At 35.8% G+C, this 18,649-nt stretch overlaps 1 protein-coding gene across 2 annotated transcripts in view; it reads right to left on the bottom strand.

Annotated features, from left to right (window-relative positions):
* Positions 1-17,565, bottom strand: part of LOC107753260 (cadherin-18) — a 136,097-nt gene extending 118,532 nt beyond the window's left edge. Inside the window, exon 1 of one of the 2 annotated variants that reach the window (XM_016569384.1) lies at positions 17,410-17,565. The gene's annotated coding sequence lies outside the window, so the exon portion shown is untranslated. Of the gene's footprint in view, positions 1-15,382; positions 15,759-17,409 lie in introns of those variants that run through there. The other variant, XM_016569387.1, reaches the window with a different exon arrangement.
* Between the last annotated feature and the right edge of the window lie 1,084 nt (positions 17,566-18,649).

Raw genomic sequence — 18,649 nt, 5'->3', positions numbered from 1 at the left:
ATGCGTTTTTTATATTTTTTATTCAATCACAAAACACAGAATCCAGAAAACATTTAAACAGACAAAACAAAATTTCTGAAATATAGGGCACTATTATTTTTAATTTTAATAAATGATTAAATTGTTAAAGTTTTATGAATTCAATATTTTTTTTATTAAAACAAAACACAGAACCCAGAAAAATGAATACAGACAAAACACAATTTCCGAAAATAAATACATAAAGAAAAATATAATGTACTCTTAACATTATTGCTAGCTCAACAGCAATTACTCTTAAAACAGAGAAAACCTAGAAGAGTTCAGGGTGACAGATTACCTGACAGATATCACTGAATTAGGGGTATTGAAATGCCTCACTTGTCTCTGTGATGGCGCTAGACTCTGTAAACTGCAAAAAAATAATGTCACCGGATGCCATCAGATTCTTAATTTAGCTTATCAGAATACTTTGAGGCACTGTCAATCATTCCGCATAGCCACATGCCTGCCCGTATATGGCAAACAGGAAGCTGAGAATGTTTAATGACATATTCAGCTTCATAAGCCTCATTTCAAGCTGCTGCTCTGGTGGGAGGGTATGCGTGGGCTACTCCGTGACACAAAGACAAATGACCAGCGAGCGGTTGAGTGTGAGCAGAAGATTGGAGAACCAAAGGAGGAAGCTGTATGGATTCTGTCGAAGTCCATAATCCACTGCTGCTTTTGACTTCAAAAGAGAAGGCAAAGATTACGAGCTTCTGCACCGATTAAATAACCACAGGCACTAGCAATGCCAAGGTCATGGGTTCGATTCCCAAAGTAAACCCTGAATGCGTGTATAAAAGCAACTGCCAAATGCATAAATGCTAATCATTTGTGCCTTATGATTTGCTTTGAATATGTTCTGTGTGTCTCCGTATGATTGAGTGGTCAAATTTGTCTACTAAAAAAACTCAAGCACACACAATGCTTGTGATGCTTCAGCATCTGCTGTCTCACTATATGAGGAAATGAACACATGAACTTCTTCTCCATAGCGGCTCCATAGTCACTTCACCAACATTTCACAATTTCATTTGATACAACTATCATCAGATAGACAAAAAATTCAAAACCAGCCAAAATAAAAGTTTGGTTTGACTTGAAGAAATGATGACAGAAATGTATTACCATTTTACATTGTAGAATGTACTCTCAAATAAGAAACTTTCTCCTATAACACAACAGAACAAAGCAAAACAACAAAACACTAGATAAATACAAAAAAACATTGTCAGTCCTGGTTGAATCTATTCTCAGAATGCCATCGTTGTCTTGTCCCAGAATATGACAGGAGTGAATAGAGCCCAAAGCTGAATATTCTTATGACATTACAACAGAAGCAACATCTCAGAAGCAATATCTCCACGATTCCCCTCATGCATATTCACAGAAGCTGCTGAACTGCTGACAAACGTCTCCCAGCAGGAAGGATGGTCTCCCCGGACAGCCGTGGAAGACACTCAGGTAATTAAACTAGTCACATGATCCAAACAAACCACGGCTCCTGCAGCCAGAGGCGGAAACAGACACTAAAACTCTGAAACAGGTGCCACTCCTGACAGCGGAATAGAGCAGTAGCTTTTACTTCCAGCATATTTTTATATAAGTACAAATCACAGAAGCACTTGTGCTGAAAATTACCGCTAACATCCAATTTTTCGACCATCATTCCCCGAGATGAAGTACAGATGAGGACTTGGCTGGCTGTAAATCCATTTATAAGTAGAACTTGTTTGGCAAGTCACTGGCATTTATAAAGGAGAAAATGTAAAATTGATTTGATACCAGTTGAATGTAAGATCCTAATTATGAGGGAAATGCATTGTGGATTTGTTAAATAGAGATGGGAAATGAATACAGAACTCACTACAGATGTCACTCCCTCAGATCAGGTCCATCATCACGCACCTAGATGAGATCGGACCAAGAACTGAGAGACACATGAGAGATACACTAGAACAAAAGAGGGAGCTAAAAAAAAAGGACACAACATATTATTGGACTGCAACACGCCTCTACTATGCAAGCTTTCATGTGTGCGGTTACCAGATATCAAGAGTTCAAATACCCAAATCAGAGCTTCTCTATTAAAAGGATATATTTTCTGCCTGGTGTTCTAGTAAATTTTTGCAATCTGGCAACCATGTGCACGCACCGACTCTACATTACAGACGCACCGGCGATGATCTGAAAACACAGACAAACACGTAACCTGAAGTTTAGCGATCTCCATTTGAGATATTCAGCTTAAATGATGTACATTTGACTCAGGACTAAGACTAATTTAAAAGAATAAGACTGAATTAAAAATGGCTGACAAAATGAACACTAATATGTACTGTACTTAATCACATAATGATGCAAATCAATAATAAAGCACCCCCTGCATTCATACTTGGAAATAATACAACTATAAAAAGCACCAAAATAATTACAGGCATATAAATTGCCTGAGCAAACAACAGTCTAAATCTAGATACAACATGCACCGTACAATAACTCACTGCTAGGTCAGGCTCATTCAGAGATAAATATGGAACATCCATCACTGATAATTAGAGGTAACATTATAAAAGTAGGCCAAAGCATTCATGTCTACTTGTCTTAAAAGCTACTGAAATATGGTTACATTTACGCTTTATTTAATCGGAAAGAGGGAAATGTAGACCGTCAGCTCAACCACGACAACAAGACAAAATCGACAACAAGACAAAATCGACAACAACATAATCATATCCGGCAGTTATAAATCTTCATTTTAGACAAAGATACTCTGAAAAGATCAGTAAAACCAAAGCATTTTTATGCAGATCAACATGTTAAAGTAAAATAATAAAGGAAATTCAAAGAAGTTAATTACCATATGTGAATTAATTTGCTTTTATAGTCTGCTTTTCACGAGAACTACACTGTGATGAATTGCTGTAAAATTTACAGCAATATTTTACAGCAGCGGGCTGTTTTTTTCCCTAATAATACAGCATATTGCTGTAAACTGCAATGCATTCTGGGGTTGTGTGGTGGTTTGACGCAAATCTACAGTATATTGCTGTAAATTTCAAATCTACAGAGGCATTGTGGGATCTTCAACAGTCAAGATTCCCTCATCCCTGTCATCCCTCTATCTGCATCTGATTGTATCATTATGTTTTGCAATATATCGAATTATCTTTTTTGTTCTTTTAAATATTTCTAGCCACTCTTTGCATCCTGGGATGGAACTGGAATCTGGAGCTGAATTGTTCTCCTTTTTTTGATCAGAAAATTTGTTGGACTCAATTGGGGCCTTTTTGTTTGGACATGTTGGACTGTTCATGAAGTGGTGAAAATTCATCAGTCTTTTTAGTTTTATTATGACCATGTTGGTTAACTTGTGGCTTTAAAATTATGCAGGGTAATATATGTTTCAAAATTTAAAAAGATTTAATTTCATGTCCAATTTATTTTTGAATTCAAAATAATACTAATTACACTGTTTTATGACATTTCTTTCATGCAAATTTGAAAGTTATAGATTAAATTAATTTTGACCTGTTTATCAAGATTAAGAAGTTATTAAGCATAGGATTATTACTATTTTTTGTTTTGTCAAATAACAGGCGAATTAAGTTATGCATTATGCAACACTTTACGCAGTTAAATATTGTTTAAAGCTTATGCAGTTAATTAATATTTTAAATTTAAAATTCAGCTGCCAGCTATTAATATTCAGCAATCAGGAAAATATACAGTATACTGCATTTTACATCCTTCATCTAAATATAGCTTACACGCACTAAAATAATTTACTGTAAAAAAATACAGCAATTTTAAAAATACAGTTATTTACTGTAATGAGGAAATACAGGAAAATGCTGTGAACTAAATTACAGCAACGCTATTACAGTAATTACAGTAACCGGTTGGCAACCCTGCTGCCAGTATTTTACTGTAAAATTTACAGGTATTTTTTTACAGTGATAGCTCTGGAGGCCGTATCAGAGGCTTCCTATTTAAGAGGTTGCAGTTTCCTAGAACAAAGTGCAGTGATATCGCTCCAGAGGTGCCTCCTCAAATGACCTTGAAATTTCCCTCAGTAGACTCCAAAATCTAAGCTATAATGCTCACATTTCTACTGTAGCTTAAGGCTGTGGGTCAAAGGTCCCTCAGTGGGAGCCCATTACATCCTTTCCGAGACGTTTCAGTGACCTTCATCATCGTCTCCCCAAGCAACAGAGGAATAACAATTATAACCGCAGGAAAGGGTCCTTCAGTTATTATGTGATTCTAATCAAATCAGCCCCCCTTTACATAATCAATGGTACTTGAGCAGGACATGTCATATTTTTAATTCTTTACTATTTAAACCCACACTGATTCATGCACACTTAAATTGGGCGCTTCAGGGACAGCTTTTTCTTTTTCAATAACTGATGCTACTACTTTGAGATATTTTCAGTCTTTCTGTATATGAAAACTACAGTATGTACAGTCAACAGAAAACAAGGAGTTCGCTGGTAAAGAGGTCTTCATTTATGCAGAATCTAAAGCTAAAACCTTACTCCCTTTCTTGTGCTGTGGAAAGTTTATGTATGAACTGTGTGTATATGAATGAATGATTTAAAGGAATGTTCTAGGTTAATGGCTTAAGCTCTAGCACAAGTCATCTGTGGATTCTTGTCAATAATCACCGAACTATGACTCGTCCTTCACTTTGTATAAACCAGCAATAACATGTTACACGCTCACAATGGAAGTCTAATCGTGATTTTGTGCCATATAGCCTTCCTTTGTACACCATTGCACTACTGCTACTTTTATTCACAGCAAGGATGCATTAAAATGATCAATAGAGACAGTAAGCACATTTATAACATTACAATTCAAATAGCTTCTATTTCAAATATTGTTCTTTTCGAATTTCTATTCAAAGAATATATTTTTCCCACAAAATCAGCAAATTGAACAGATTTCAGAAGGATCATGTGGCACTGCTTTGTCATCAGAGAAATAAATTACCAATGTATGTATACATTTCAAAATATATTAAAAATTGAAAACAGATATTTAAAAGTAATTCACAAATGTACTATTTTAATGATCAAATAAATTAAGCCTTGGTGAGCATAAGAGACTTCTTTCAAAAACTTTCAAAATCTTACAGACCCCAAACCTTTGAATGAATGCTAATATAACTACAATGCATCGGTCAATGCTATGTTTAATAACTACCTGTGGATTGTCAACTGTAATGTCAGTCAGTTTAACAACATGCACAGCAACATTTACTCTGTTGTGGTGGTTAAAAAAAAAAGTAAAACAAAATTAAACATTTTTTTTTTATAAAGTAATGAGACATAACCTGGTGTTTTTAAAATAACCATATCCAAAAATTACTAGTTTATTTTATTACAGTGAATGTTTTTTAGTGACTACAAAACACAATTTAACGTTTTCACCATAAATATGTAGTTCAGTCATGAAACTCTAGATGGCGCAGGCGATGGGTTGTTAACTTAACCGATGATATTCAGAGAGTTAAATGACTTGGTACAAGCTGATTGGTTCATGCTGCATATGCAACCAATGAGCTTACTGCCTTGCATTTATATGGCTGGCTGGCATTCACAAGATATTCCTGCAGCGCGCTTTCAGAGTCAGCAGCAGTGTAGCAGATCTATTCCGCCAAGACCAAATACATTAACATTGTCATATCCATCACCATGCTAAAATCTTCCGAGAGTTGTCATGATTGAATTGCAGTTCACTGAACACAAAATAACCGTATGTGACAACATGCCCCAAAATTACCAACCAATGCTAGAGAGAAAACACATTTATGCAGCCACACTTTCAACTCAACACCTTATAGTTACAGTTACAGTTATTTTATAAAGGAAACTATATCCAAGCAAAAGTTACAACAAATGCAAATCATGCCAGAATAGAGTGAAGTGATGAGCGCCTGTCTAGGGTGTTTCAGTAATATCAAATTAGAATTTGAATTGACTCTGTGTCTTTAATTGTGTCTCATATGCAACTTTTATTCTCCAGGCAATATTTGTAGCCATATGATATTCAGCATACTAATGTGAACAGCAGGTAAGAGTAAACTGACATGAAAAAGGTTCCCTTCCTGACATCACGGTACAACAAGACCTTAGTCTCTCTGAACTGATCATAAATACTCCCTGTATGCATTCATGTGATGATTATGAGGAGACTGATGGAGTCTTGTACATGATGCACATGATCAATATTCACCCTGAGAAGAGTAGTATTTATGTCTGCAGATGAAATCTGACACAGATATCAAAGGGCTGGGGACGCTGCCCTGTCGATGTAACCCAACACATCTACCCAGAATCTGACAAGATATCAAAACGACGTGAGACGGAGAGACAGACACAAGAAAATCTCTTGTCTAAGAATGGATAGCATTATGTCTGCGAGGCATAAATATATGTGAATAATAATATAGAAAAGAACAAAATGTGAACCCTAACAGAACATTTTTTCTTAGTTTTTAAAAAGTACATTAAGTCAAATCTATTTTGTATTAACTTTGCAACACAATACAATGTAAGCTGAGTTTTGAAACATTTCAGTAATTTAACATTTTAATGACCAAATCACACAGTATACAGCTAAAAATAATTACACTTAAGACTATTTAAAAAACACCAAGTTAATCAACATTCTAATTTGGTGTTATTGAAACACCTCAGACAGACACAAACCCACACACTGGACATATGAGCATGTAAAAGTAAAAAAAAAATGCAATGTTTTTTTTTTAGCACACGTACACTACCGTTCAAAAGTTTGGGTTCAGTAAACCTTTTTTTTTAACTTCTACTCAACCAAGGATCCATTAAACTGATGACCGTAAAAGACACTTACAATCTTACAGAAGATTTCTATTTCAAATAAGTGCTGTTTATTGAACTTTCTATTAATTAAAAATCCTGAAAAAAAATAAAATAAATTTCACAAAAATATTAAGCAGCAAATCAGCATTTTAGAATGATTTCTGAAGGATCATGTGACACTAAAGACTGGAGTAATGATGCTGAAAATTCAGCTTTTCATCACAGGAATCAATTACATTATAAAATATATTAACATAGAAAACAGTTAATTTAAATTGCAATAATATTTCACAATATTACTACATTTACTGCATTTTTGCTCAAATAAATGCAGCCCTGAGAATGAAAAACTTTTTTCCCCAAAAACATTATAAAACAGTAGTTATGTTATTTTTGTGTAGAATGTGAAATCCCAATGTCACATAGCACCTAGTTATCATCAACAATAACAACAGTGTAAATAAAGTTTGAAAACCCTGCAACTGCATGCCCTGATTAAATATTCATGCCCTGGTGCATGCTGGGAATACCCACAGCTTTAGAAACCAGTATCCTATGTACTCCAGCACCACAAACATCACAACTACACAAAACCCTGCACAAACTCACTCACTTGCACTATAGACATATATTTGATTACAATAGTAATAATGACTGTATTCATGTAGTTCAAATTGTAGCTTTTTTTCCCTTTCAAAGTTTAAAAACATATTAAAGAATGTTTTATAAGAAAATACTATTTCAGTCTTTCTGTTTCACAATTTCCTTCAATTCAATGTGTTACCTGAAGTTTCTTTGTAATTATTTGAGAAATTCACTAGCAATTTCTGAGTGAAAACTGTCACGCATATTTCTAGTGTATTAGCATTGATAGTAAAAGTCACAAACTGCACTTGATCCCGTATAACATCATGTTAGATAGATTTGACTTTTTTTATCTATGAAATTTACTAAAATCTGGGAACATAAATTACATTGGAGTCAATACTTCAATCGCTGTAAAACTACCATAGTCCTTAGAAGTAATAAGTAATATTTACTTGAAGTTAGAGCACGTCATGTGCTTGAATTGAGTGCACATAAAAAATGGTGTAATATTTTGAACTTATTCAAATATAAAAAGAGCACTTTTTTCCTCAGACATTTGCTTAACCACAGCTTCTTCTTTTCAGTGTGCAAAAACAACAAACAACCTCCAGCTACAACAGCATACAGACACATTTAACCTCATCTGCTCTAGGCAGCCTGAGGATCCATGGTTTTGCTCATTTGTTGCACTTCCTTTAATACTTTAAACCAACCAGTTGCTCTGGGCATGCCTGCATTAGTTGTTTTGTTTCGGTTTGGCCTAAAGATCAAGTGCACTTTGCAAAATCCTCTTTTCAGAAACACATTAATTCTTATGTTGCTTCTTTCTTCGAGGATGCATTGATACTGGAACACGGGACCTGATGCTTTAGGCATCGCATCTGTAATGGGGTTTGAATACTGACTGACCTCTGTCAGGTTCCCTATACAGTCACATTACGAAATCTGCCAAAATGGGACCTCATGAAAGTTTTATTACTTCAGTGCTTTAAAAAAATACTTGCACCATAATGGAAAAAAAACAACAACAAAAAAAAAAACATTTTTTATGCTCTTTATTGCCTAAAGTTATCAGACAGAATCATTTATATAAGAAAGGTATCAGTAATCTCATTTTCCAAGTGTTTACCAAAGCACAGACTGCTGAGACAGAAGCAAAAACTCACTAATTTTGTTCTCAAAATCTAGAAATCTCTAAATCATCAGTTGCTGGACATTCAAAGGCTTAAAATCTATGCAGTCTGCTGTGCTGGTGTTCCATTTATCCGCCCCCTTCCCCTGTGTGGATTACTCTTTAAAATTTAAACCAAGCATAAAACCAGCTCAGGGAGTCCTTGTAAAATCCCTCGTCAGCCCCCATCCAATTACTCTGAGCTGGTTCAGTGGACATCAATGACAATTCCTCTGTTCGGGAATAATTAAAACAGATAGGTTTGATGCCCTAGCGTTGTCTAAACTCTGCTCATCAAAGAAGTGCACAAAATCACTTTCTTATTACTTTGACTCTTTCTAATTTTTTTGTAATCTGTAGAATACATATTAGAAAAAGACTTTTGTTTTAAAGATAAGATATTTCTGACTTCAGAGGCTTTCCACAAAGTGATAAGACTGAACACCAAGCTTCATCTGCAGAGACTAGAAAAGTGTGCTTTTAAAAGGTAAATATACTACTTTTGACCTCACTCTGAACTGCCCATAAATAGCAAATCCACGTGGGGTTTATGTTAGAAGCGTTATACCCATGCATTATTCCCAGTGGTGGATCTGGATTTGGGTTGTTGATGCACAACATGCCCAAGGACTTATTTTTTTAAAAACAACAACAACAATATTTTAGATTAATATATATATGAAAGTGAAAAAAAGCACATCTTCTCTTCAAGGAATAGTTCACCCAAAAATTACAATTTGCTGTAAATGTACTGAAGATGAGTTTGTTTCTTAATCAGAACAGATCTGGGAAAAATTGAGCATTACATCACTTGATCACCAATGGATCCTCTGCATTGAATGGGTGCCGTCAGAATGAGAGTCCAAACAGCTGATAAGAAAACCATCACAACAATCCACACTACTCCAGTCCAACAATGAATGTAAATAAATTCTTCATTAAGACATTTTGTTTTACTTTAAACCATTGCTTCCAAAGTCCTCTATTCACTATAATGTTTGCAGCAAAAAAAAAAAAAAGTTGCCTCATCTGAACCAGGAGAGAAATATGCACAGATCAAGCAACATTTACAAGCAAAAACAATTCAAAACAAACATGTCTATGGGTTTTGATGTGAGATGACAACAGGGGATGGACTTTTTATAGACTCTATATGGACTTATTGTGGACTTATGAACTTATTGTGATGTTTTTAATCAGCTGTTTGGACTCTCATTCTGACGGCACCCATTCACTGCAGATGATCCATTAGTGAGCAAGTGATATAATGCTAAATTTCTCCAAATCTATTTCAATGAAGAAACAAACTCATATACATACTGGATGGCCTGAGGGTGAGTCCATGTCAGCAAATTTTCATTTTTAGGTGAACTATTCCTTTTTGTCTTCATTAGCTCAATTTAAACAGTGGTGTGGAAATGAAAAAAAAAAAAAAAAACAGGTATTCCATGACCTCATTAAAATGAGGTCCTAAAGAGCCACATGATTAATCATTATAAAATAATTTTAAATGTCATTTAGATGGAGTAGCATATCCAAAACTCAGGGTTTTATTTTAGCTTAATTTTGTTATTGTCAGCATAAGCACCTCTTTGTGTCAATAGCAAACTGTATTTTTTGTCCTGCCAACTAAAGAATTACTTGTCACGACACACTAAAATCATGATCCCGTAACTTGTGTTGATGAAATAATGCCTGTCAAGACAATGTACATGAAAATATCACTGAATCATTGTATCTTAGCCAACCTATTATAAATCTTTCCTGATACAGGGTGGCACACTCTAAAAAATACTGGGTTAAATTCAACCCAGTGCTGGGTAAAATAGGGACAAACCCAGCAATTGGGCTGTTTTGACCCAGCGGTTGGGTTAAATGTTTAACCCAACCTTCTGGGTAGTAACCCAACCGCTGGGTCAAAACAACCCATTTGCTGGGTTTGTCCCTATTTTACCCAGCGCTGGGTTGTATTTAACCCAGCATTTTTTAGAGTGCAGCATTAGGGTTAAGCATTGCTCACACAAGGAAAGTTAGACTCACCAAAACCAACTTAAACACAACTAAAGATAAAATTCAATGCAAACAAATAAACAGTATAGTCCTTAAGTGTTTATGGTTTTGCGGTGAAAGCATGCTGTTAACGACAAAGTCTGGTTTACTTTGTAGCATATTCTAGCCAAAAACTGCACATTTAGACAAGAGTCGACTGTTTTATAAACATGTAATGTGAACAACCAAAGTTATTTTATGTGCCACATAGTGACTGGTTTAACCTAAACTAATTCTTAAGTATATTTTAAAGCATGGGTGCCCAATCGTATACCTTCCTGCAGAGTTCAGCTCTAACCCTAAAACACATACTTGAACCAGTTAATGAAGTTCTTCAAGAAAACTTTAAGGTCAAGCTTGTTTGATCAGGGTTGGAAATGAACCATGCAAGTACAGATCTCCAGGAACACACCTCTGTTTTAAAGATTTTATTTGCCAAAAAAAAAAGTTTTCAAGGTTCAAGGTGGAAAGGTTTCAGTCGAAATGGAAGACTAGAATCACTGTCTAAACTGGTGACACTGAATGCACACTTCTTTGAGGGTGCATTTTGCTTCGTTTTTTGCACACAATGTGGATAAGCTGCAGTAGGTAAATACATCAGCAATGTGAACACACTTTTCCAAGACCAAAAATAAGGCTAGCAGTAAGTAACTGTAGTAACAGTAAGTAAAATAGACGTTTTGTTGCCGAAGAACGTTACTACAGCTGGTTTATTGGTAACACTTTATTTCGATAGTCCACTTTAGACATTCTATTAACAGTAAGTAACTTTGCAACTACATGTCAACTAGCAGTTAGTAGAGTATTAGTAGACTGTCTGCTTAATATCTTCTAACACTTTCTTTGTCAACATTCTACTAACCCTAAACCTACCCTGTCTACTCTGAGAGTTAGTAGACATGTAGTTGCAAATTAATGAGAATTAGTTGACATGTAGTTGACATGTAGTTACAAAGTTACTTATAGTTAATAGAATGTCTAAAGTGGACTATCGAAATAAAGTGTAACCGGTTTATTTTATCCGTGACACCCTGAACAGCATAAAGAGTTAAATTACCCAAATACTTAAATCACTCAAACTCTGTTTTGAGTTTTTGGTTTTCAGCTAAATGAAAACTTTCGATGGATGGATGGATGGAACAACAGAATGACTGAACAATGGATGGATGGATGGAACAACAGAACAATGGATGGATGGATGGATGGATAGATGGCAGAATGATAAAACAATGGATGGATGGAACAAAAGAACAATGGATGGATGGATGATAGAATGATAGAATGATGGATGGATGGAATAACAGAACAATAGAACAATGGATGGATGGATGGATGACAGAACAATAGAATGATGGATGGAATGACAGAATGATAGAACGACAGAACAATGCATGGATGGATGGAACAACAATGATAGAACAAAAGAACAATAGAACAATGGATGGATGGAACGACAGAATGATAGAACAATGTAAGGATGGAATGACAAAACAATAGCACAATTGATGGATGGATGGAACGACAAAACAATAGCACAATTGATGGATGGATGGATGGATGGAACGACAAAACAATAGAACAATTGATGGAGGGATGAAATCAACAGAATGAATGAACAAATGAATGTCCATGTTGGCCCAATATGTGACCCTGGACCACAAAACCAGTCATAAGGGTCAATTTTTCGAAATTGAGATTTATACATCACCTGAAAGCTGAATAAATACGCTTTCCATTATGTATGGTTTGTTAGGATAGGACAATATTTGGTCGAGATACAACTATTTGAAAATCTGGAATCTGAGGGTGAAAAAAAAAATCTAAATATTGAGAAAATCGCCTTTAAAGTTGTCCAATTGAAGTTCTTAGCAATGCATATTACAAACCAAAAATTAAGTTTTAATATATTTACCGTAGGAAATTTAAAAAATATCTTCATGGAACATGATCTTTACTTAATATCCTTTTGGCACAAAAGAAAAATCTATAATTTTGACCCATACAATGTATTTTTGGATATTGCTACAAATATTGAATTTGAATATGTTCAATTTATATTGAAGGGAGGCCTACTGGTTAAACTAGTTAAGAGGCCTAATAGGGACACCAACATATCTAATGACCAGACAGCAATGTAGGGATATCACATCTACTGGGGTTAAGAATAGCATGCAATGACAGAAGTTATCCTCTTTGGGTATATTTAGATATGTAGTTTTCAGAGACGGCTGTGATAGGATCTGTAATTGAGCCAAAATGCGTCTTGATCTCATCTGATCTCACAATGCTTTAATCCATCCGTCTCCACTGCTTCTGCTGTTTTAGTCTATCAGGTGGTGTTTGTGGAAAGCCGAGTCACCCCTCAGATACACCTGCGTGCTCTTGGTATCTTCACAGCGACAGTGGAGCTAATGGCAGATGACGCGGCCCCCTCGCTGTGACATGAAGTGTCTGTAGAGGTGCAGACAGAGAAGTCTCAAAGGACTAGATTCACAGTCACAGTCAGTGAGTGAAGAGTGGACACGCACATACACGGTGAGAAAATCTTTAGTGCTGTTAGGGATATTCACACGAGTATCACATATACAGTACGTCCTATTCACATTGCTTTTACTATGACATCAGCTAGTTGTAATGAATGATACCTCAGATTCTGTGGCTTATTCTCTTCTTTATGATCTCTCTTTCACTTAGAAAAGTCTCCCGTTTGATGTGGTTGTACATAAACATGTAACTTTTTTTTTTTTTTACTCGCCACCAGAATGCTGTTGTGGGTGAGGTGTAATGTGCGCATTTGAAAGTCAGCAAAATCAGACATGAGGTGCGTGGAAGCCTCAGAAAGCTGTTAGGTCATAATTAATTTTCGAATGCACTGAAAGATGATACTTAAAGTTAAGTGGTTTAAAAAACCCTAACTATTATTAATAGCAATGCTTGCTGTTGCACATGCCACTAAAAGCTGACAGTCCTCAACCCAAGCCTCATTTCAGACACAAACGGTCCTTTGTAATGAGCAAAATCACTGATATGGGGTCACACTGTCTATCCTCTGCACTGGCATGTTGTGGCAGACAATGCAACGTTTACAACGCGAGTCTAATTATTCCCGTGTTTGACTTCAGTCCCAAAGATAAACGGTTTTGCATTGCAACCAGCGTGGACTTTCACAGGAAGAGTAAAAAAGAGACGCGGCTGAATCCGGATTTGCTAGTGATGCAGAGAAAATAAGCATTCCGCAGTACTGTGTTTATGTCCCACTGATGTACACACACTTTCACACAATGTTGTCTTTGGTATATTCAATGTGCGGCGGTATTCGAGGTCTAGGAAACGCTCTCCCACGGTGAAGTGAGGCGGATCACAAATGTTCTCTGCCTCTGGATCCACATGTGGGCCCAATTCAGAGCTCTCTCACACCTCTTTATCCCTGTCTCTTCCTGTTTTTATTTCTCTCTGATCTTTTTTGCCTCCCTCTCTCGATATTGTTTGAGCCGAACAGAATTGTAGCATTAAAAATCCTTCCATTTCGGAGCACTGAATCTGTGTTGTGACCCAATTCATAATGTGTTTTTAAATCTCACTATTATTCTTAAAGCAATAGCTCACCCAAAAATGAAAGTTTGCTGAAAATGTACTCACCCCTCGAGCCGTCCAAGATTCTTCATCGGAACAGATTTGGAGAAATGTAGCATTACATCACATGCTCACCAAAGGATTCTCTGCAGTGAATGGGTGCCGTCAGAATGAGAGTCCAAACAGCTGATAAAAACATCACAATAAAAACTCTGAGAGAGTACAAAAAATACTCTGTTTGCGAATATATGTAGATGTTTATAACGTGCTTAACAATAATAATTTAGTTTCTCAGATATAAAATGTTTTGTATTGCATAATACATTGTGTTTATCACTACAAAATCATGCTTTTAATTTGCTCTTTTCTTTTCTTAAGTTTTTTTTTTTTTTTTTTTTTTTTTTTAGGATTTATGAGTGGCCAATACTAGTGATTGCTAATGCAATAATATAGTTGCTCCTGATATCAACATGCTAACAGATGTTTTTTTTTTTTTTTGGTGACCAGATACCTTGAAGACTTCACTTAAAACTGTTTTTCTCTGAGAATGTTACAACATCAGAAGCTGTTCAACTACATTGGGCTGATATTCTACACAAATACGGTAAAGTAAGCTCCATGACTACTGATGATGGGGCTGTGTTTTTTTTTTTCTTGCATGCATGGAAAGAATCAGCAAACACCTTGAAAATAGCAGGTATGATTTTTGTGGTGTTTTTATCAGCTGTTTGGACTCTCATTCTGACGGCACCCATTCACTGCAGAAGATCCATTGGTGAGCAAGTGATGTAATGCTAAATTTATCCAAATCTGTTAATAAATAATGTATACAGTATATCAATTATTATTGTTATAGCACTTATTAGCATGTTAATGATAATTTAGTAATTAGATATTGTTCATTAATCTAAATAAAATTATAAAAAAATATTACCATATGCAAAAAATAATATGAACCTAGACTTACAAATTGAACCATATTGTGAAATGTTAAATACAATTATAAGAATCATTCATACAGGCTTCAAGTTCACCAGAATGATTTCCTCATGTTAGACAATGTTCTGACAATACATTCCTTCAAATGAACATCCAGCAAGGGACTCACTACTCTAATCTACCATACCTTGGTAAATCCTGTTCCCCCAGTGTAAGCTTGTTATAGCTGGTGTTCATTGGTGTACAGTATCCCTGGGTTTTCTCTGTGTGTGTGTGTGTGTGTGTGTGTGTGTGTGATTTCTGCATGAGGGATTAACAAAGAGCCAGAGAAACGCTTCTGTAATCCACAGGTCCAACATGGAAGTAGGTAAATGTGAGTGTGCTCTAAATACGGCTGGCTTACAACATCGCCTGACCATGTTGAGTGTGTGAGCGCCTGTTGTAGACACAGATAATCTTCTTTCAGGTTGAATGACATGGCCAGGTCAAGTGGAGAGAGGCCAAGAGCAGCAGAAATACAGCGTGAAGGGTCAGTCTAAAATATCGCATGACAAAGGATGTTCAGACACGGCTTGGAAAAAAATAATAATATGGACTTGAATTAAAAGTAAGATCTGAGCAATATCTAGACAGAGACTAGACAAAACACCTGTCAACTCTAAGTAACTCCCAGAATACCCTAGAAACTGGAAAGCACTAAAAACACCCAGAACTCCTTAGTAACTATGACAACACCCTAGCAACATAGCAGCATGTTCTGCATGAGCAAATACCCACAGGGGTATTGAGTTGTCGAAAAGCAAAGACAAAACTCATGTCAAGCGTTTCGTGGGAGGGAATACAAGAATCAAAAAGTGATGAATTTGATAAAATATTAGCTAAAAATGTATTTCTTACAAATAAACAACATAACCGTGGGATGTTCCCTGCTGTATCAGAGCACCATCTTATTTCACACCTTATAAAACCTTACTATTTAAGCATGCCCTTGTGATAGTGCGAGTCTGTGAACTGCAGTGTTTTTCATTGACAGTCTCACCTGTTCATTCTTAAGAATATGAAATATTTCATAAATCTTTAGTATTGCCATAACTCGTAAGACAGCAGGGGGGTGTTTTTCAAAGCAACTAGATGCAGAAACTGCTTTGATCCGCTGATACATGATTGTTTGAAAGAGGCTACCTGGTAAACAAGAACAGCTTTGTAGTCACTGCCTGTACTGCTCTACTTCATGTGGAGTGATTCATAAATTCTACACAACCAAGACGCTTCTGAAGGTCATATACATAATATTAAATTAGTTTGACATTTAGCAACAGCACATTGCATAGAATGAGACGGAGCCTGTCTCATGCATTCGGACAAATATGCAGTTTTAAGGTAAAGGGGTACACTCTAAAAAATGCTGGGTTAAAAAGGGACAAACCCAGCGGTTGGGTTGTTTTGACCCAGCGGTTGGCTTCAAAACAACCCAACCGCTGGGTCAAAACAACCCAATAGCTGGGTTTGTCCCTTTTTAACCCATCATTTACTCACCCTCATGTTGTTCAAATCTTTATGACTTAACACAAAATAAGACATTTTAAATAATAATAATAATAATTGGTCCACACAAAGAACGTCAATGGGGTTCACTGTTGTTTCAGACCTCACCGAATTGCATTCTATGGACGAAAACTGTAAAATGTGCAGGTTTTAAACAACATGAGACTGAGTAAATGATGACCATTTTTAAATTTTAAAGGAATAATATTTTCAGCATTTGCTTTTTATCTTTATGCAGAAACATTTTTCAAATCATTGAAATGCTCTTTGAAATAACTGTCTTGTCCCTGTTTTCGATCTGTGTACTTTCTGCATGTAGTATTTTGATGTAATTGAATCTAAAATAAATTGAAATAAAATATAATGTTAAATATCAATACATACCATACAAGTGCATAATACAGATAAAGCAAACTATATTTTATTTAAAAATAACCCTAACCTAACCCTAAAAAAATACAAAAATATTACTACTTAAACCACGTTTTCAGCAGCTTAAAACTAAACCAACACTGCAAAACAAAAAACTGCATTAGAATCTCCCCTTCGCCCCTCTCTGCTGTCTGCTTCAGATGAATTGCAGGCACAGGCAACGATGGCTTGACGAAACAAATCATCGTGAATCCCCATGCATGCTAATGGAGGAAGGCTGACATGCTAATCACTTACCTCATTAGCCTGTGTAACGGGATAATACAGGGCCAACTAGTCAAATGTGGCTTCCTATGTCACCACTGTAACAGCGATTTTAGTACGCATGATAAATCGTGGGCTAGTTAGCATCCCCGTTCTAGCAACCAGATGTGCATTCTGGGAAGTGACATGTTGCAGGTAAGCGATTTTAGTACGCATGATAAATCGTGGGCTAGTTAGCATCCCTGTTCTAGCAACCAGATGTGCATTCTGGGAAGTGACATGTTGCAGGTTAAGGCTGGCTGCTAATTCTTGAAGTAATCCCTCTTTATCATCTTAAGGAGAAGCAATCACATTAAAGGGATTGCGTCACTTATACAAGATTCCCACCGCGTCTGTTCGACAAAGGTGTCTGAGCCGTGTCATTTTCTATTATAACTCCTGCAGGGTGAATCTATGACACCCAGGCCTCTTATGATAGGAGCAAAGAAAAAAACAATTTTATGCAACTAATCTGTCATGTTTCATGCTGATTTAACTAGCATTTAGTACAAGAGAAATCTGTAGCTGAAATTGTCAATTCAACACAAGCTGTATCTTAACACAATATATTTTGCCACTGCAGTCTTTAGTAATTGTAAACAGATTGATAACTTTCATGTTGTTTATCTGCTCATTTCTCATTTGCAATTCTATGAAAGACCCGCATTTTTTTTTTACACTATTATCCTCTGTTTTCAGTATATTGAGTTTTCTATCATGCTGCCAGTGTTTTCTGTAAAAATCACACTTATACACAGCACAGAGTCTAATGTAACTGCCCTTAGTATGAGCGCTTGATTTTGAACTTGTCAGGCAGGCTTGATGAGGTTAGTGGGGTTAAACCAAAAGAAAACAACTACAATTACGTTTCTGACATTCTGGAGACGGTGGATGCCCAAACTAACAATGAAGAAAACAATTGCCAAAAACACCGGCAAGGCATGCATTTTCACATTATCACACTGACTCATGTATGTTATTATCTGTGTCTTAAAGTTGTACCTACAACAGGTAACTTCAGGTAAAAATGCAGTTGTTACCATGAGATATTTATATCTGACCTAATGCTTACAAATTATTTTGTTGGTGTAGCCTAATACAGCTGGGTTGACTCATTCTTGACAAATATGTGAAATATTTTAAATAAATAAATAAATAAATAAAAAACAGTTAATTTAGATGTTTCTACAAACAATACAGGTAATTATTTAAGAAAATAAATAAATAAAAAAAT

This window comes from Sinocyclocheilus rhinocerous, unplaced genomic scaffold (genome assembly GCF_001515625.1).
Source record: "Sinocyclocheilus rhinocerous isolate Xijiao unplaced genomic scaffold, SAMN03320098_v1.1 scaffold411, whole genome shotgun sequence".
Taxonomy (NCBI): domain Eukaryota; kingdom Metazoa; phylum Chordata; class Actinopteri; order Cypriniformes; family Cyprinidae; genus Sinocyclocheilus; species Sinocyclocheilus rhinocerous.
The sequence above is the reverse complement of the archived record's forward strand: the minus strand, read 5'-3'. Positions and strand labels throughout refer to the sequence as shown.